This window comes from Oculina patagonica, chromosome 4, assembly GCF_052425735.1.
Source record: "Oculina patagonica isolate OP01 chromosome 4, crgOcupat, whole genome shotgun sequence".
NCBI lineage: Eukaryota > Metazoa > Cnidaria > Anthozoa > Scleractinia > Oculinidae > Oculina > Oculina patagonica.
In genome coordinates this window covers 36,298,608-36,320,514 of record NC_135761.1, presented here as the reverse complement: position 1 = coordinate 36,320,514, position 21,907 = coordinate 36,298,608, and the positions used below count along the sequence as shown (strand labels likewise).

The following is a 21,907-nucleotide window of genomic DNA, read 5'->3' as shown; positions in this document are numbered from 1 at the left end:
AAAGTGCCCCTTTGATCAAATTTTTGATTTTCATTTTCCTACAGAATAACATCTTCATGCAAAATTATACTTTCTAACTCATCTTGCCAAACTTCCATCCATTGCGGACATCAGTGTCATTTTATTTTAATTTAACATTCATTTCCGAGAATTTACGGCCGCTATTAATCCATCTTGTTCCAATGCTTGGTTCTGAATGAGAGAAATTGACGTTTAAAGCTCAAACATACCTCACAGGTTGGAATTATAATAATAATCAACAAAGAAAATTGCGTGGAAAACAAAGCGAAAGTTTTTGTCGCTTTTCAAGTGATTTTTAGTGAAGAATCGATTCATGCTTGGCGTTCGTACATCGAGTTTTCGATGCAAGTCGGAAGTTTGGGGAGCACGAAAGAAGCGTAAGAGTTGCTCGAGTAACGTTAGGTTCTTGAGAGCTCTCCAAATTTTCCAAAAGCATCCATAACCCGATGTACGCACGCTAAGCAAGAATAAAACTTTTTTATAACACGGCTATTCTAAAGTTGGCTGAAAACAGCAAATTTGGCGAGCTTTAAAATACAAGAAATACAGGAAAGAAACCACAAAAATGCCACAGTTAACTCAAATACGCAAAACCAAAGGATTGATGTGAAAAGTTTAAATGAAGCGACTTGAAAATGTACAACAAGAGCGACTGAATGAAGAAAAAAAGCAGCAAGTAATTTACAGGGAGACCGGAAAACTGGCACAATTTCATTCAGTGTACGACATAAAATAAGGCTCAAAACTTCAGTAAAGTTCATATCTTTCAATCTTGGTATTTTCCTTCTATGCGTCAGTTAACTTGTAAGACTCTCAGCCCAATTTCGTTTACGTTTCAACATAATATAGTTCCACTTGCACAAGGCGTATATTTTTTTTCAGAAAAGATATTGCTTCGGATCTTTCCGTAAAGCTTAATTGTTGCCACAGTTTTTCAGGATGTATAGATGACTTCGAAGGAAATTGTTCGAGGAATGTCTTCGAAAGAAAACTCCCTTATCACGTCGTTTACATAAAAAGAAAATGACCAGTCGATTTATACGTAAAGAATAATTTTATATTTTAAAATGAAAACTAGCGATATAAGTATAAAACAACGTTTCGCCGTCTTCATGACAGCATTGTCAAGCTCAGTGTCAATGTCAAGTGTGATGGCTATTTATGAATATGAAGAACGTAGTAGTCCTTGACCATCAGCGATAGAACCCATCATTGTTTGAATTTTACATTAAGATAACGTTTTGTGATTATCTGTCGATAGGAGGTTGAACAATAACCAGTTGCAGGACTTGCCTGCTGGAGTTTTTGATCAAAATACTCGCCTGTATTGGCTGTAAGTTAGGATTCTCTTTTATCCGTTAATCTGATCAAGTCCGGGAAGGGTAGAAAAGACGGAGTAAGCTAATATTCGTTGAAGATTTGGTTGTTGTTCATCGTGGTGCAAGATAGGAAAGATGAACGTTTATTCGTTTGTCTCACGATAGAATCGCTTCTGTTGTGAGGTGTTTGCGTGCTGTTGTTAAGTGTCTTTACGAACGAACCAAACACCTCACAACAAAACCAGCAATTATCTCTGAAGAAAAGAAATATTTATCGTCGGTACTTGTTTCTAATGGATATCCCTCTTCGTTCATACGGAAGATCTTTAGAACCACAAAACCAACAGACAACAATGTGCCCACCGCGAATTTAAATCTACTGCGGTTCTACCCTACATCAAAGGTGTATCAGAGGTTCTTGCCTATAACAGTAAGGTGTACACATCGTTTTCAAGTCTGACACTCCGGTTTCACCTAGTGCGACCGAAGGAGTCCTTAGTCGATAGAACCATCTAAACAAGAAGGCGTTGTCTATAAGATCCCATGCGAATGCAATAAAGTATATATTAAAGAAACAGAGAGGGCGATGCACGACAGAGACATACGGCTTGCTAAAACACAAAACTCCGCAGTTTCGGAGTACGCCAACGAAACGGGGCATTTTCCTTTATGGAACAAAAGTCACGTTTACTGATCGTGACCTCAACAACAATAATAATAGTTTATTTAAACACTTTTGCAGTTAAAAGAAACTGGATTATCGAGTGACACTTACATGAAATGAAAAGTCTACTATTTACAATTGAAAATCTATCAAAAAAGGACTAATTACAAAAAGTATCGAAATGTGAAAAAGCTTTCAGCTCTCTTTGTCCTACATGTTATGGCATTATTATACAGGTAAAACTTTAGCGCTTTCTGCCTTACATTATACTTAGACTCTATCAGTGCTGGTCTCGGTAGCAGATGGTGAATAGGATGTTCATCTGACTTCATTTGATTCATGTATTTACCGCATAAGTCTTCTCTTCTAGTGTCCATTCTAACTAATTGAGCTAGCTGTAAGGCATGAGCATATGATGCATATGATTGGGTCAAAAGGCTATCCAAAAAGACTTAATCCCAATAACATCAATAGAGACAGTGGAATTGAAATTCCTGAAGCATGGATCCCAACGATAAAAAAAAAAAACACAACAGCCGATCGACAACAAAGCGGACCAATGAGGGAACAACATCTGCTAGTCGGAATAATAATGAGGATCGAAATACATTAATAATCAAAGATCTCTTCGAGATATCGACTTTTTTTTGCATGAAGTTAGTATGAGTAGAAGGTTTATCCTGGGCATTGTTGTTCGAACATATCATGGAAGAATTCAAACGTCTTTAAGTTCAAGCATTTTTTTTTATTTTCGCGGAGGAAATGCTGTATTTGTCAGTCGCGACGGCTGGGTGCTTTGCGACTCATATACTTTGGCTTGGTTAAAAATGGTAAACTTTGACGTTTGCCTTTAATCGAAATAGTTGTTTCCTTTCGAGTTAGAAATATTTCTTCTCGGCTTAAAGCAGGGTTCCCGATAAAGGTTACGCACGACAGAGTTACCTTTTGTCTCGTCACGCAATCTTAACCCCACATTGAGAAGTAAATTTTCGTTTGGATATCACCAAAAGCCGCTTCTCCTCGCGTTATTCTTTACCTTACGGATACACATGCCATTTCTAACGACTAAATTTCCAGTAAAACCGTTGCTGTTTATTTTTCTAATGGCGATGCATTAACTTCCGAACAGAAGCAAAAACGTTTAGCGTTTACTGCTTCCACCGGAAATAATTTCGCAACAGGCTACAAAAACACTTGTAAATATCACTTAACACATTTAATGATGTTGCAATTCTAAATTGTGCAATTCAGCAGAAATAATCAATTGTCACGAAATGAGTTCCCTTTGGTTAACTATTAGCAACGTTTTAGTGTGTGAAAGACTTGTACCAGTACAAATTTGAGTTGTTAATCGTTTAAGGTTAAATTAATATTAGAGCCTAAAGACTTGTACCAGTACAAATTGCGTTCTTATTAGGCTTTTGTACATTATGCTTTTGTTTCCCCACTAAAATGCTCCACCTTAATGCTCCACCTTAATGCTCCATTTTTCCTACTAAAATGCTCGGTTTCCCCCCAAAAAGGTCACTTAAATGCTCGGATAATGCTCATTATACAAACAGTTTTTTAAATTAATTTCAAAGTTTTTAACATGGTGTTAACTGTTAACACTTACAAAAACCTACAAGTGTTGCAAGTAACAACAACAACGTATACAAGTTCATAAATAGAGCCAAAAAAACATAATCCTCGAAATCATCTACGAGGCTAAGAACAGAAAGTAGTTGACTATCTCTAGAAAGTTATTTGTAGTTGAATTTTGAGTTTTAGTCTTCATTTTCTCTAAAAAAATTAATTTCTTTTTTATTTTCTCGGGAAAAAAATCAATTTTCCGGGAAAATGCCACTAAAATGCTCGAATAATGCTCAATGCTTTTGCCTGACTAAAATGCTCGAAAACATGCTAGCATAATGTACAAAGGCTTAGTTCTTAATCGTTTTAAACTCCGCTGCCTTCGAGCGCTGAATCCCTTACATTCTTAATTGGTTATGTGACGTAAGATTTGGGCTACTCACGTTTTTAATTGTTATATAACGTTTGTAAATTTGAAAAGTCACGTTTAATTTTTTTTTACAAGAACGGAAGTGCTGAAGCACAACTATAGAGTGACACTTTACAAGTCACGCGCTTTGATCACCCACAGCGGAAAGTATTCCCTTGAGAAATTAAAACAGTCCCTTGAGAGTTAACAAGAATGTGGTTCCTTCCGGTTCCAGATTACTCCACATAACTGCTATTCTCCTTCTTTTTGCTTGTAAACAAGCAAAAGAAGTCGAAAAAAGCACATTGGTTCGCTGCTATTTAAAAACAGCGTAGCACAAACAGTCGTCCTCATCGCAGTATTGCAGTCGAAACGTCGCGGTCAACACCTCAAAGCGATTCCACAGTGGGACAAACGAAATGAAAGTGTAGATTTTATTAGCAGTCGCTAAACAGTTACGGTTGCATGCGAGTGGGCTTTGGTTTATGGAATCGATGCAAGTAGCCTTTCTTGTATCAGTTCTTTACGCGTGATGGCTCCTTCTAGTCAATTAACTCCCGGGATATAATACATTAGTTTTTAGCAGCTCGGAGCTCTTAGCTTACAACTCGCCTATGTGAACTTGCAAGACCCACAGCCTTTCTTACGCAGTACAGTGCCATCAACAACAAACTTCTATCCTGCTTTTCGCAAGTTTTTGTGATCTTCGAGATGCTTATTTTCAACTATTCTGGCTGAAATGTTTTTGCATTTATCACATGAAAAAATTACGGAAATTAGGGATCTAACAGGAGGGGTCTCTTACACATCTCTGAACAAAGTCATGGTCCGCCGGTCTATTGTAAGCAAACTCAACTCCTTTGTAAACAAAAGAAAAAAATGCGCAAAGTCCAGCCCACGTTACAGTTCAGCTATTCTAGCTGTCAGCTCTTGTGTCATTTTATTTAAAGTCCCCTTTTAAAAAGTTTTTGCGGTTATTTTTCGGTAGGGAGTTGAACTATAACCAGTTGAAACACTTGCCTACTGGAGTATTCCATAACAATGCCCGCTTACTCCTGCTGTAAGTTAGGCGTCTTGTTCTCTGTTGCTCCTTCGATCACAAAACATGGTTGTACACACTGTAAATAAGGACCCTTCTTCTTTATCAACAGACCATCATTAATCTCATTAATTCCATCTGAAGAACTGATAATAATACCGACCGCTCGATAGTTAAAGTTTTCTTTGTCGATATTTAATTAGCTTAAAGCCGCCGTACACGCGCGCGCGCAAAAGAATTCGTTTTAATAAAAAATAAAAATGGAAGCGAGATGGAGTCAAAGAAGGGGACGGGTATATGAGTAAATTAACATTTGAAGCTCCTATATAATTTTATTTGAAATGACGTGGCTGAAGAATACGTGCTGAAGAAACGTTTAGAGTTAACAAGAATATACCGTAACCTATAAAATACGACACTGAGAACACTTCATCCCTTTTTCAAAGATTCATTTGAAAATACTTTCCTTCCGATTGTACGTAAAAAATTGTAAATTATTAAAAAGAAATAGCTGACCAGCCTAGACGGACTTTTGCAATCAGCTCTAGCAGTCACTGAACAGGCCTATGAATTGAAAATATAAATCAAGCTAGTTATGCTAATATTGTCCTTCTTTATCGACTGAAGGACAATAATCGTATTTAGTACGTGAAGAGATGAAAAAGCTGGCGCCACAAACTATCTGGTGTTCGTAAGGGTTAAGTGGTAGGCATAAACAAGTAAGCTTGTTTGCTAACGGTGTTTACATTCACATTATCTTGACGTTTTACAATTATTTGTCTATAGACGGATGGACAATAACCAGTTAAAAGAATTGCCTACGGGAGTTTTTGACCACAATACTCGTCTGTTTTGGCTGTAAGTAAGCAGTCATCCTCTCTAACTATCACGAACATCTTTAATCATATTTGATTCGGGAAGAGAAGAAAAGTCAGAGCAAAAAAGTGTATTTACATTCGGCAGAACTAAACTGTAAGTGGCAGTGACAGAGAATGTAAAAAGTTTCTTATTGATATGAACGCACATGAGCCGTTATGGCGTTAATTGACTCTATTGTTGTAACGTATATAAGGATTGATAGTTGTAATGTATTCATCTCAGCTCTCGAACTTTACTTTTGCTTTATACACTTTGTATTTACCTTATCGTTGTATTTACCTTTAACCCCCAAAGGTTCATGCGCCTGCATTTGGTTGAGGAGTACGTTCCCATTTTTTGCACTGGGTTTTTGGGTTTTCATACCAGGCGACGCAAAGTGTTTCAGTATTGTACGTTTATACAATGTAATTGATAAGGATGGCATTCAATACTCGGACTCATACTTCAAGCTGCACACCCATTTTGTCTGTTTGATAGTCGTGAAAATAATAGGAATTGTCGTTTAATGGTTACAACCGAGGAAGTTCCATATTTATTCAAAGAGTGAAATAGCAGTTTTTAATAGCAACCGGTTAATCTTCAGTGATATTAGATTTGAGATTAATTTCAAAATTTCAAATAACTGCCCTTAGCTCTAGCATTTAAGCTTCCTTTCCTTTTTCCACACTCGTGTTAGAGACTGCTCATCAGTATGCAAGAGTAAACAGTTTTATCTTTTATTTTACAATTAAAATTGTTATATGTCAACATATACCCAATTAAAATGATGATTGGGTCCACGATCAGCCAAGCATGGGCGTGACTGGATGCAAACACCATGGTCACCCAGTGAATTTTCATAACCCAAAATGGGTCAAACAGTTGATTTTAATAGCACCCATTAAAGTTTTTTTCTCAATATTTAATTAGCATATAGCCGCCGTACACGCGAAAGCAAAAGAATTCGTTTTAATAAAAATGTTCTAGTTGCGTTTAAATGAAAGTGGCTGAAGAAACGTTTAGAGTTAACAAGAATATAAGACGACACTGATAACACCTTATCCCTTTTTTTAAAGGTGAATTTGAAAATAATTTCATTCCGAATGTACATATAAAATTGTAAATTATTTAAAAGTAACTGACCAGCCTAGGCGGACTTTCGCAATAGTCTCTAGCAGTCACTAAACAGACCTATGAATTGGAAATATAAATCAAGCTTGTTATGCTAGTATTCTCCTTCTTTATCGATTGAAGAACATTAATCGTATTTAGTACGCGAAGAGAGGAAAAAAGTGGGACCACAAACTATCTGGTGTTCATAAAGGTTAAGTGGTAGCCAATAACAAGTAAACTTTCTTGCTAACGTTGTTTACATTCAACATTATGTTGACGTTTGGCGATTATTTGTTTATAGAGAAATGAACAATAACCAGTTGAAGGAATTACGTACGGGAGTGTTTGACCACAATACTCACCTGTATCGACTGTAAGTAAGCAGTCATCCTCTGTTACTATCAGAGACATATTTAATCATATTCAATCAATCATATTCACATTGGGCGGAACTAAACTGTAGAGACAGAGCAAGAAAATTGTCGTTTAATGGTTACAAGCCAGAAAGTTTCATATTATTCAAAGAGTGAAATAACACTTTTTACTAGCAACTGCTAAATCTTCATGGATATTAGATTTGAGATGTATTTTTAATAATTACCCTTCGGCATTTAAGCTTTCTTTCCTTTTCAGAGACTGTTCATCAATATGCAAAATTGAACAGTTTTATCTATAATTCTATAATAAAAACTGTTATACGGTATGTCAACAAAGAGTCAGTTAAAATAATCATTGGGTCCACGATCAGTCAACCATAGGCTTGATTAGATACAACCAACGTGGTCACCCAGTGAATGCTTTTCGAGTAAGATTTTGCAATCACAAGTCTGCTATGTGATGCTAAAACTTTCAGTAGCTAATTATTCAGCCATTGCTGGCATATCGATGTGTCAACCTTCTATCCACAAACAAAGAGGGCTAAACGCCTTCACGCACAACATAAAGACCTTCTGAAAGATGTTTTCATCATTAAAAGTGGGAAAAGGGAAGTAAGGCCCAGTCGTGTCGCACCCAGAGATCAAGTCTCTCCAAAGAAACTGCACAGTATAACTTGCCGTTTTAGCGCCCACTCTGAATACTGAAGTGTACACGTCATGTAGTATGAGCAACTCATCTGGTTCCATGGTGAAGCCTGACCTTGCTTCTCGTTTCGCCGACCAAGTGATTAAAAAACAACAGCTCTGGAAATGAATGTCCTTGTAGCCAAGGTTCACGTGACGTCAACAATAAAAGAGTTTTCATTTAACATTTAGAAAGGATTAATTGATGAATTTTCATTTTTAAACAGACATAAGAAAACCATGAAAAGAAATTAACGTATACCTCCAAATCTGTTTTTTTGTTTTTACTTTTATCATTTTTATTACTTTTTCTTAGAAAAATTTCACATTCTAGTATTTGCTTTCAATAAAGCGATCCATGGATTTGCCCCTAAATAGATTTTTATCTTTCAAGTCAAAATCGAACTATAGCCTGAGATCAAATGATGAACTGCTTTTGTCACCACCTGTTGTAAAGACTCTATCTACCCTCGTTGACAAGGCTTTTGCGGCGGCTGCGTCTAAACTATGGAACCAGCTACCATCAGACAAAATTTTCATTTATCTTGCAGTGTCTTGTCCAATAACCCTTTAGAAGGAGTGCCTTTGCAAATTTTAATTAGAAATTCTGTCCTGCATGAACTGTAAGTAGTCAGCTTTCCCTGTTATGAAATGTAGCCAAGCATGAAGAACATTACATGTTTTAAGAAATTTTTATGTTTTCTAAACTGTTCCTAATTTGGATTTTCATTGTTGTAAAGGGAAAGAAGTAATAGAAGTGATGCAATTAAAATGAAGTCTGCAATGCGTACTTGTGCAAGCTTATCAACCCTGGTCAAAATATCTAAGAACACTTGATGAACTGGGTGCGAAAACACACCACGCTAATATTTCTGAGCAAGATCTGAGAGAAAGCTTAAAATTTTGCTACAACAGGCTATTTAGGTGCCCCCCTTTCCCAATCAATGTTGATTGTGATGAAAATGATTTGAATTTTGCAAACGATTAGACAAGAACATCACTGCAGACGTACAAGACCGAATCACCTATTATGTTAACAATATTGAAAAGGACGAGCTGATTGACGACAAAACTATAATACCTCAAACAGACTGACGTAAAACCAGGGAGATTCTACAAACTACCTAAAATACACAAACCCGGTAATCCAGGACGCCCCATCGTTTCATCTAATAGCCATCCTACTGAACGCATTTCCCACTTATATACCTTCAAGGGGTGAGTTTTTCAGATGAAAGATTTTAAGTTTATGTCCAATTTTCCAAAAAGTTATAGGCTAATTAGAATGTGTCAACTGCAGGGCCTACGTGACAATCCTTTGTGACATCCACAGACTCGCATGTAATTATCACACAACAATCTAAGCTTTGTCGGTCGTGAATAAGCACCCAAAGCGATACTTGATGTAAATGTTTAATCTGTTTTGCTGGATTTCCACTGATGCGTAATTTTTTACGTACGTTTACGTGCGTGAACAAATTTAGAGACAATGTATGAACGACTAGCGCAAACGTGTACGCAAGTCGTTCATACATTGTCTTTAAATTTTTTTTACGCACGTAAACGCGCGTAAAAAATTACGCCTCAGTGGAAATCCACCTTTAGTCAGGACTTTGTAAGCTCCTCACGTCGTCGAATTTGGTCACTTGCTAAAAGCGAATTTCGCAGGAATTTCGCAAACGAATTTCGTCCCTGCACTTTTAGCGGAAATTTGGGGCTTTGTGTGAAGATGGAATTGCCTGAAAATTTCCCCCAGGAGGTAGGTGTCCAGACGAAAACAAACGAAGCACTGATTGGCCCGCTCATCTGAGAATATTTTTGCGGCAGTTTATGGGAGGTGTTTGCTTGCGCAGCGAGAGATTTTTCTAAACGCTATTCTCTCGAATAATATCTTTTGCTTGATAGGGACACTTTAAAGAGCTAAAATTCCAAGCGATTTTGTTCAATTGACCTCAAATTTTCAGAGGAGTTAGTTGAATATGTCATCAACAAAAACGTGTCGGCGTTATTTTATTTCTGAAAAATATTTTTGCGTTGAGAGGCTTTTCTGAACGATCAATCCATGTTTTTTTAGCCCTTCTTCAAAAATGCTCCGTAACTTTTTACTGTTATCGAATACGACAAAACGCCGACACAATTTAGATTTAGCTTTGTGAGCGGAAACCCTTAAACAAATCAAATAAGCGAAATTCAAAATCCGTCGTTAGTTAAAGCTTACAATAGCCGATTCCAGCTTTCGCATTTAGACATCGTGAAAAATTCAACAATTTATTTTTTACAAAATAGATTAAATATTTCGATAGCCAGTTCTATGAGCTTTAATTTGATACAGGGTTCTAGGTATCTACCATTTAACCTTAACGCGCTACAGAGTTTTGACGTAAGACACCCCTGAAGGTATACCATAACAAACTACAGAAACAAAATGCTGAGAGAATTGAAGTGTTAATGTTATTTAAAACTCAAAAGGTATTTTAACCTACTTATCTTAACTCTACCTGGGTAGAGAACCTGCATAAAAACCAGCCAGGGCTTATGCATAAGTGGCTTCCTCTCTAAATACTGTAAATGAATTTATCATGGGTTACGTAACCAAGTCTTGGGGGTGTTAGGTGGCATTCTGTACAATGCCTCATTAGCGGGGTGTTGGGTATATATATTGCGTTGTCTTCATTTGTATTCATTCGAGTCTTACGACCGCTTCAGTTCGCCCTCTAAATTAAATACCCAATGACTAAGTTTGATTAGCGTTTTCGAGTATTGGATTATCATGTTATTATATTTATATTGTACTAGCAGATGTTCTGATTTTTGTAAACTTTATAGTTGTTATTACTTCTCGTTATTTTCGCCATGTATTGTTTGCGAAATTTATGTATTTGTGATTGCAAGACATAATAAAGAGGGTCGCACACGGTTCGTGTTGACACACCCCTAAAATGGTTGCCTATTACATGATAAATGTTTTATATTCGGTTGAGCGGGGAGCGAATTAGAATATAATTTAATTTAATTAAAGATTTATGATTGCTTCCCATAGATGATTCGATTTAAAGCAATGTCAGTTGTTTACTACTGTGATAGCGATATCAATGTCCTTACATAAAAAAAATTACAATTATCGAAAATACTATTTCTAGGCTGTTGTCCGATATCCGATTGCAGGCTGTGCCAGAGGGAATTTTTCAAAACTATTATCATCTATTGTACCTGTAAGTAGGAAGACTTTTCTATCCTTAAATTCAAAATTCTGGGAGAAAAAATTATTCGCTTTAATACGCAAACTTCAAGTTTTTCCTGCCATGGACGTTGTGTGTGGTGCGCACGGCCCAAAGGGCACCTGAAAGAAAATCTGACCCGATTCAGTTTGTTTGTATCAACATCGCTTTGTACCACAACGAAAATAGTTGTGAAAACTAAAGTGAACGGGTACTAAAGAATATACCAAATTCATTCATAATTTGTTTTAACTTTTCAATCCCTCTTTAGCTGTAAACGTATAACAAAGAATACTTTCAATCTCAGAAGACAGTTAACAAGGTTTAAAATTTAGCCCGCCTCATGCACCGTTCATTTTATTCTACAGTTTTAAAAATGATGATCACATGGTGGGCACTAATAGTTGACCTGGAGACGAGGAACCTTTTTCACTCCCAAACGCGACTCGTACGTGATCAACTCCGCAAATGCGATCGAACACGGAAAAAAGAGCGGTTCTGATTGCAAAGTGCGAAGTTCTTGACCTCAAGAAAATTGCAGCAACAACGTACTGCAACCTGGCAAAGTTATCAAATAAATGCTTGTAGCTATCAGAAACCCCAATATTAAAAATGACTGATAATAAATCCATGAACAATTAAGTAAATTAAATTAAACAAAATGTTAATGAAAAATCAAGCCCCTTCATTTATTAGCCCTTGTATGTACATGCAAATTAATACCCCCACACTGGTAAAGGGCGGGAGTTGGAGCACCCCCTTAAAGTTTTCGTCCTGTGAATGCGCAATGACACTACTTTGCACTGTTAAGAAAGCCTTTAGCTAACTCTACAAGATGGCATGATCGTTGTGGACTGTGACATTATATACTTCATATACTTCATTTTTTGACGTTATTAGAGCCTTCAAATTGGGTCTGTCATGTTGGATTTTACTCTCTTTTTTCTTAGAAAGTCAAAAAATAATGGAAACTGATGTAAAATCAAGCCAAAACTCTCATGGAATGTGAAATCATAGAAATTTTACAAATCTGCTTTAAAAAAAAATGAAAAAGAAAGAAATACCGGTATGTGAAAAAAGACGATTTTTGTGGGGGCAAAGCCCGCACATTGGCGTCGACTGAGGGATTTATTTATTTATTTATTTGTGTGTGGGTTTGCTTGTGTCATGTGGTCTTCTGCGAAAGAGCCTGAGGCTGGAGCCTGGGGATGAGTGCGTGTCGAGTAGAAATCGGCCATATTGGATTTTGGCGTGTTTCTTTTTGTACTGTTTTGATTTCAGCTGTTCCTGTAGTTGCTCGTCATTACAGCAGCTCACGAAGTCATACTAGCCAACATTTCGTTTGGCTGGAAGTCTGTGCAGGTTGCACATCAATTCAAGAGGAGCTTTTACGCTTACGCAAGCCAATATTGAGAGCCGCAAAAAGCGATGTAATGATCAATCTCTTTCGTATCTGTCGAGCTAGCGTCGTACATGTAGGAATATTCGAAAACTAAATCGGGTTTCACATAAGCTTCATTAATGATGGATCTATCTAGAAACCAGAGCGTTGGCTAAAATCGAGTGCGTGGCTGCTTGTTCGGAACAAAAGGAAGAGTTTTTCAGATGAAACAGCACAATTTAATACATTTGTGCTTGAATCAGTCTATATGGCTATATGTTCTGATATATGTAAATTATTCTGCAATGCATACCTACGGAGCGATAAAATAAACAAACCATTTTAGTGCTTCTGGTTAAAAAAGAAAAAAAAAAGGAAAAAAGAAAAAAAATTGTCTCCTCTGGGATTCGAACTCGGGACCTATAGCGACCTCTCGTTTCCCAGTCAGAAGCCTACCCGAGTGAGCTACTCAGACATACTTAATAATGTGAGGCGAAAATATCTTATTTAAATGTAATAGACATTCCGCTGTTTATCTGTTATCATGTGCATCAAAGAAATGTTTGAATCACCTGCTGCTCATAAATTTTCAAGGAATGAAAACTAAACTTTTAAACTTGGCAAAAAATTCAGTCGTGGCTCGAAGAGCTCTTTGATCTTGTTTTTTGATCTTGCTTAAACTGCAAAACAGGGTAAATTTCGCTAGTAGATATTACTGCGGCTACTAAATTTGGCGATTTGCAAAAAATCGCAAAGATTATTTGCCGCAATAAATAGCAGCCTTAAGGTAATTGAATGTACTAAATGAATTCACAAAAAAGAAGAATCCAATTTGAAATTATCAAGCCCCCACACGTACGCATTGCGGACTGATTTTTATACATTTACAGGTAATTTCTGCGTTGACAGCAGAATTTTATTCCGATGAGCAAGTCAATTATGGCGAAACTAAATGAATTGCGTAAACAAGGCGGTGTAACTACCCGTGCGGCTTACCTGTGCAGCTTATCCGCAGTGGCGTGAAAATCATTACGAAGTGCACAAACAACAACAAACCTTGAACTGAACGGTAAACTGCATTACAAGAACGAAATAATTACTCGCCTTTTGAAGAACATCGGGGCCTTTAATTCCACTTCTGTTTTGCCCTTTTAAAAACTACAATGGTTAAGGAGCATCTATTCCGATTTTGGAGAGCAAAACTATCATTTGTTCCTAAGTCTAACGCTGCAAAATAATTTTGCCTCGTGAGCGGTCCGTACAGGGGATCGGATAGGATAATTACCCTATCGTCAAAGATCCAACACTCACTGGTAAGAGTGGCACAACTTATTCCCTGAATCTTCTTGACAGCCTTCCAAAAATCAGAAAGCCGAGTATGTAACAAAAATGTAGACATCATCGGGCTAAAATTCAAGCTCCTTCTGCAAGAAAGGCTGAAGCGCCATTCCACATGCGATTAAAGGGCAGTCAACCTTTCGCTTCGTCAAACAAAATAGCATTCTCTGCACTGAATAAAACATCTTTTAGATCAAATGACGGTAAGTTACGTGATCTTCTGTTATTGAAGAAGAGCCTTCTCAAATAAACTCTCAAACCCGAATCAAATCGTCCTCAGCCGAAGCGCGCAAGGAATTCTGGGCGGCTTTAAAATTTTTCTTCCCCGGCTCTGATTGGCTAACTTCAGACGACCAAATCACCTGGGTATCGTCCTTAAAATCAAAAAGTTGGACCGCATCTTCCGCCATGTTTGTTGTTGCTATCATGAAAAAACTTCCTTTCTACTACACGTCAAAACATGTTAATTAACTGGGACTAAATCCTAGGATCTGGTTGAATCAAAATACTGTCTGCTGTTTGCCGTCTCGCGATAGACTTGACAGTTTCAAGGCAACACCACTTAGCAGTTGCCTGGTTGATTTGCTTTTGCTTTTGCCGCTAGAACGTTAATTTGGATCGTGACGATTTCCCAAATTCCTAACAGACAGGCACAAAAATCCTGCACCCCGTGCCCAAATTTTGGTAAATCTCGCCACCCAGTGAGCAGTCAAATCCTGAATCCCATCAAGATATTTTGCGTTTTTCAGAATCCCGCACCATATTTTGTTCAAATCCCGGATCCCGAAAATACCTTTCCATACCCTGTTCGTATTATTTGCAAGATGTAGTGTTATAAGAGAATGGCCAGTTTTGTAGCCAGGTAAAATGTTCCATTTTGTAATAGTTGTACTCAAACTGAAACTGGTCAAAACGAAATCTTGGCGGCAGTGTATGTCAGGTTTCCTCCTCCGCCAGGTGAACATGTTAGCATCTGGATTACTAGATCTCACGAATTGGCAATGTACCGAACTTGTTTTAACAAGTTTTTATGAATTGTCGGATTTCCTCCTTATTTTTCCTTTCTTAATCTCCAGAACTAAGTTATAATCACCTCCAAGAACTACAATCTTGGACAAAACTCGTTGACACATACGCATTTCACGCATTTTTCGCAAATGACTCGACTTGCAAGCGGGATAAAATATCTTATCCCCCTTCCCCCCAACTCAATGTTGTTTCTTGTGGTTTGCGGCTCCACAGGCTTTGTTTTAAAAACACTTAAGCATTACCAACATTGAAATGGGGGGAAGGGGGGTAGCAAAACTGAACTCCGTTGGCTAAAAAGGTGTGAATTTGTTAAGTGTTCAACAGTTTTGTCCAAGATTGTGTAAACGATATTTTGCCTAATAAGTAGAAAACGCTTTAAAGTTCTGCTATAAAACGCCTTCAGCTTTTGGTACCCTTCGAGTTCTTTACCACCAACTGCTCGTTGCCACGACAGGCTTTAATTAATCCATGGAATCATCAATTACAAGGGTTTTCGGAGGCTCTTTACCAATCGAGTCAACAGAACTTTCACTGATTCTACTCAGTCAGAGTCTTTTCAAGGATTTGAATAGGAAATGGCTTTATTGAAGGGCTGATTCAAGTTTTCATCAAATGTCTACATTTTCAAACTTCAGATAAAATACAAAGTTTGGTTTTGATGTGCGTCATTGATGGTAATTAGAACAATTTGTAACGCTAATAGTCGATACACTGTGTACATTCAAATGACCTGAGTACAATTCACACAAATGAAGTCATAAAAAGAAACGTTTAGTACAGAAAACAAGCCAAAACGTAACGTATTTACAATTCCATAGGAAAAGAACGAAAATGCATTAAGCTACAGGCGTTTTATGAGTGGGATTACGTGAAAAGCAATGGCGTCACGCCACAACGTCTCAAGCGTGACAAAATGGACGCGGCGTGACAAACAGGCAGTTAATAACAGACTATTGCTAACGACTGTTTCTGTGTACTAAATAGGACTTTTCTCTCTCAATTCGCACTAGTTACCCTTAGTTGTCTGCTACAACTTTGAATTAGCGTAAACACTGTGATTCTGAACGATTAACAAGATAATTTTTAGTGATTTGAACGGTTAACACACGGTTAACACCGGTTAACAGCTATTAATAAAAGATACCTTGACATCTTCTATTCTTTACAAAAGACTTGCCGTTAACCGTCGAAAACCTTTGTTAACCGTAGTTTTTCGCTTCGTTTATGTTTAGCATTCAAAGTTAATCGACTGTCGCAAAAAATCATCTATTGAATTCTAAATTCAAGGGGAGAAACAACATTTCGAAAATTGCGGGATTTAGTGTTAAGATCCTGCGGGTTAGCGCGGGATATTGGAACGTGACCCCTAATACCTGGCTATTTTTAAATGATCTGTTATTGCAAAATGTCCTCTCTATATAATTTAGAACTGGATTCTTTGGTTAAATACTTTTTAAATGACTAAAACACGTCCAATGGTCTTCAAAAGCGCTTGCCCTACTCATAGTAGCATATTTGACCGCCCTAGGAAAGAACATGCGTGCGCCATTGACCTGAGAAGTCTCTTTTTTCCCTGTAAAATTTAAGTGACCAATATTTTGGAGACGTAAATTATTTTAACAAAAGCAACTCGAAGAGTTTTAATTATATATGGGTCCTTAGCTCACCGAAATATCGCAATTCCTCAAAATTCATGAAAAAGCCGTTTACACAATCTTGGACAAAACTCGTTGACACATACGCATTTCACGCATTTTTCGCAAATGACTCGACTTGCAAGCGGGATAAAATATCTTATCCCCCTTCCCCCCAACTCAATGTTGTTTCTTGTGGTTTGCGGCTCCACAGGCTTTGTTTTAAAAACACTTAAGCATTACCAACATTGAAATGGGGGGAAGGGGGGTAGCAAAACTGAACTCCGTTGGCTAAAAAGGTGTGAATTTGTTAAGTGTTCAACAGTTTTGTCCAAGATTGTGTAAACGATATTTTGGCTAATAAGTAGAAAACGCTTTAAAGTTCTGCTATAAAACGCCTTCAGCTTTTGGTACCCTTCGAGTTCTTTACCACCAACTGCTCGTTGCCACGACAGGCTTTAATTAATCCATGGAATCATCAATTACAAGGGTTTTCGGAGGCTCTTTACCAATCGAGTCAACAGAACTTTCACTGATTCTACTCAGTCAGAGTCTTTTCAAGGATTTGAATAGGAAATGGCTTTATTGAAGGGCTGATTCAAGTTTTCATCAAATGTCTACATTTTCAAACTTCAGATAAAATACAAAGTTTGGTTTTGATGTGCGTCATTGATGGTAATTAGAACAATTTGTAACGCTAATAGTCGATACACTGTGTACATTCAAATGACCTGAGTACAATTCACACAAATGAAGTCATAAAAAGAAACGTTTAGTACAGAAAACAAGCCAAAACGTAACGTATTTACAATTCCATAGGAAAAGAACGAAAATGCATTAAGCTACAGGCGTTTTATGAGTGGGATTACGTGAAAAGCAATGGCGTCACGCCACAACGTCTCAAGCGTGACAAAATGGACGCGGCGTGACAAACAGGCAGTTAATAACAGACTATTGCTAACGACTGTTTCTGTGTACTAAATAGGACTTTTCTCTCTCAATTCGCACTAGTTACCCTTAGTTGTCTGCTACAACTTTGAATTAGCGTAAACACTGTGATTCTGAACGATTAACAAGATAATTTTTAGTGATTTGAACGGTTAACACACGGTTAACACCGGTTAACAGCTATTAATAAAAGATACCTTGACATCTTCTATTCTTTACAAAAGACTTGCCGTTAACCGTCGAAAACCTTTGTTAACCGTAGTTTTTCGCTTCGTTTATGTTTAGCATTCAAAGTTAATCGACTGTCGCAAAAAATCATCTATTGAATTCTAAATTCAAGGGGAGAAACAACATTTCGAAAATTGCGGGATTTAGTGTTAAGATCCTGCGGGTTAGCGCGGGATATTGGAACGTGACCCCTAATACCTGGCTATTTTTAAATGATCTGTTATTGCAAAATGTCCTCTCTATATAATTTAGAACTGGATTCTTTGGTTAAATACTTTTTAAATGACTAAAACACGTCCAATGGTCTTCAAAAGCGCTTGCCCTACTCATAGTAGCATATTTGACCGCCCTAGGAAAGAACATGCGTGCGCCATTGACCTGAGAAGTCTCTTTTTTCCCTGTAAAATTTAAGTGACCAATATTTTGGAGACGTAAATTATTTTAACAAAAGCAACTCGAAGAGTTTTAATTATATATGGGTCCTTAGCTCACCGAAATATCGCAATTCCTCAAAATTCATGAAAAAGCCGTTTACACAATCTTGGACAAAACTCGTTGACACATACGCATTTCACGCATTTTTCGCAAATGACTCGACTTGCAAGCGGGATAAAATATCTTATCCCCCTTCCCCCCAACTCAATGTTGTTTCTTGTGGTTTGCGGCTCCACAGGCTTTGTTTTAAAAACACTTAAGCATTACCAACATTGAAATGGGGGGAAGGGGGGTAGCAAAACTGAACTCCGTTGGCTAAAAAGGTGTGAATTTGTTAAGTGTTCAACAGTTTTGTCCAAGATTGTGTAAACGATATTTTGGCTAATAAGTAGAAAACGCTTTAAAGTTCTGCTATAAAACGCCTTCAGCTTTTGGTACCCTTCGAGTTCTTTACCACCAACTGCTCGTTGCCACGACAGGCTTTAATTAATCCATGGAATCATCAATTACAAGGGTTTTCGGAGGCTCTTTACCAATCGAGTCAACAGAACTTTCACTGATTCTACTCAGTCAGAGTCTTTTCAAGGATTTGAATAGGAAATGGCTTTATTGAAGGGCTGATTCAAGTTTTCATCAAATGTCTACATTTTCAAACTTCAGATAAAATACAAAGTTTGGTTTTGATGTGCGTCATTGATGGTAATTAGAACAATTTGTAACGCTAATAGTCGATACACTGTGTACATTCAAATGACCTGAGTACAATTCACACAAATGAAGTCATAAAAAGAAACGTTTAGTACAGAAAACAAGCCAAAACGTAACGTATTTACAATTCCATAGGAAAAGAACGAAAATGCATTAAGCTACAGGCGTTTTATGAGTGGGATTACGTGAAAAGCAATGGCGTCACGCCACAACGTCTCAAGCGTGACAAAATGGACGCGGCGTGACAAACAGGCAGTTAATAACAGACTATTGCTAACGACTGTTTCTGTGTACTAAATAGGACTTTTCTCTCTCAATTCGCACTAGTTACCCTTAGTTGTCTGCTACAACTTTGAATTAGCGTAAACACTGTGATTCTGAACGATTAACAAGATAATTTTTAGTGATTTGAACGGTTAACACACGGTTAACACCGGTTAACAGCTATTAATAAAAGATACCTTGACATCTTCTATTCTTTACAAAAGACTTGCCGTTAACCGTCGAAAACCTTTGTTAACCGTAGTTTTTCGCTTCGTTTATGTTTAGCATTCAAAGTTAATCGACTGTCGCAAAAAATCATCTATTGAATTCTAAATTCAAGGGGAGAAACAACATTTCGAAAATTGCGGGATTTAGTGTTAAGATCCTGCGGGTTAGCGCGGGATATTGGAACGTGACCCCTAATACCTGGCTATTTTTAAATGATCTGTTATTGCAAAATGTCCTCTCTATATAATTTAGAACTGGATTCTTTGGTTAAATACTTTTTAAATGACTAAAACACGTCCAATGGTCTTCAAAAGCGCTTGCCCTACTCATAGTAGCATATTTGACCGCCCTAGGAAAGAACATGCGTGCGCCATTGACCTGAGAAGTCTCTTTTTTCCCTGTAAAATTTAAGTGACCAATATTTTGGAGACGTAAATTATTTTAACAAAAGCAACTCGAAGAGTTTTAATTATATATGGGTCCTTAGCTCACCGAAATATCGCAATTCCTCAAAATTCATGAAAAAGCCGTTTACACAATCTTGGACAAAACTCGTTGACACATACGCATTTCACGCATTTTTCGCAAATGACTCGACTTGCAAGCGGGATAAAATATCTTATCCCCCTTCCCCCCAACTCAATGTTGTTTCTTGTGGTTTGCGGCTCCACAGGCTTTGTTTTAAAAACACTTAAGCATTACCAACATTGAAATGGGGGGAAGGGGGGTAGCAAAACTGAACTCCGTTGGCTAAAAAGGTGTGAATTTGTTAAGTGTTCAACAGTTTTGTCCAAGATTGTGTAAACGATATTTTGGCTAATAAGTAGAAAACGCTTTAAAGTTCTGCTATAAAACGCCTTCAGCTTTTGGTACCCTTCGAGTTCTTTACCACCAACTGCTCGTTGCCACGACAGGCTTTAATTAATCCATGGAATCATCAATTACAAGGGTTTTCGGAGGCTCTTTACCAATCGAGTCAACAGAACTTTCACTGATTCTACTCAGTCAGAGTCTTTTCAAGGATTTGAATAGGAAATGGCTTTATTGAAGGGCTGATTCAAGTTTTCATCAAATGTCTACATTTTCAAACTTCAGATAAAATACAAAGTTTGGTTTTGATGTGCGTCATTGATGGTAATTAGAACAATTTGTAACGCTAATAGTCGATACACTGTGTACATTCAAATGACCTGAGTACAATTCACACAAATGAAGTCATAAAAAGAAACGTTTAGTACAGAAAACAAGCCAAAACGTAACGTATTTACAATTCCATAGGAAAAGAACGAAAATGCATTAAGCTACAGGCGTTTTATGAGTGGGATTACGTGAAAAGCAATGGCGTCACGCCACAACGTCTCAAGCGTGACAAAATGGACGCGGCGTGACAAACAGGCAGTTAATAACAGACTATTGCTAACGACTGTTTCTGTGTACTAAATAGGACTTTTCTCTCTCAATTCGCACTAGTTACCCTTAGTTGTCTGCTACAACTTTGAATTAGCGTAAACACTGTGATTCTGAACGATTAACAAGATAATTTTTAGTGATTTGAACGGTTAACACACGGTTAACACCGGTTAACAGCTATTAATAAAAGATACCTTGACATCTTCTATTCTTTACAAAAGACTTGCCGTTAACCGTCGAAAACCTTTGTTAACCGTAGTTTTTCGCTTCGTTTATGTTTAGCATTCAAAGTTAATCGACTGTCGCAAAAAATCATCTATTGAATTCTAAATTCAAGGGGAGAAACAACATTTCGAAAATTGCGGGATTTAGTGTTAAGATCCTGCGGGTTAGCGCGGGATATTGGAACGTGACCCCTAATACCTGGCTATTTTTAAATGATCTGTTATTGCAAAATGTCCTCTCTATATAATTTAGAACTGGATTCTTTGGTTAAATACTTTTTAAATGACTAAAACACGTCCAATGGTCTTCAAAAGCGCTTGCCCTACTCATAGTAGCATATTTGACCGCCCTAGGAAAGAACATGCGTGCGCCATTGACCTGAGAAGTCTCTTTTTTCCCTGTAAAATTTAAGTGACCAATATTTTGGAGACGTAAATTATTTTAACAAAAGCAACTCGAAGAGTTTTAATTATATATGGGTCCTTAGCTCACCGAAATATCGCAATTCCTCAAAATTCATGAAAAAGCCGTTTACACAATCTTGGACAAAACTCGTTGACACATACGCATTTCACGCATTTTTCGCAAATGACTCGACTTGCAAGCGGGATAAAATATCTTATCCCCCTTCCCCCCAACTCAATGTTGTTTCTTGTGGTTTGCGGCTCCACAGGCTTTGTTTTAAAAACACTTAAGCATTACCAACATTGAAATGGGGGGAAGGGGGGTAGCAAAACTGAACTCCGTTGGCTAAAAAGGTGTGAATTTGTTAAGTGTTCAACAGTTTTGTCCAAGATTGTGTAAA

General features: G+C 37.4%; 1 protein-coding gene across 1 annotated transcript in view; it reads left to right on the top strand.

Annotated features, from left to right (window-relative positions):
* The window catches only part of LOC144648388 (uncharacterized), a 71,218-nt gene that overhangs the window by 24,622 nt on the left and 24,689 nt on the right, over window positions 1-21,907 (top strand). The gene's annotated exons all lie outside the window — the stretch shown is intronic.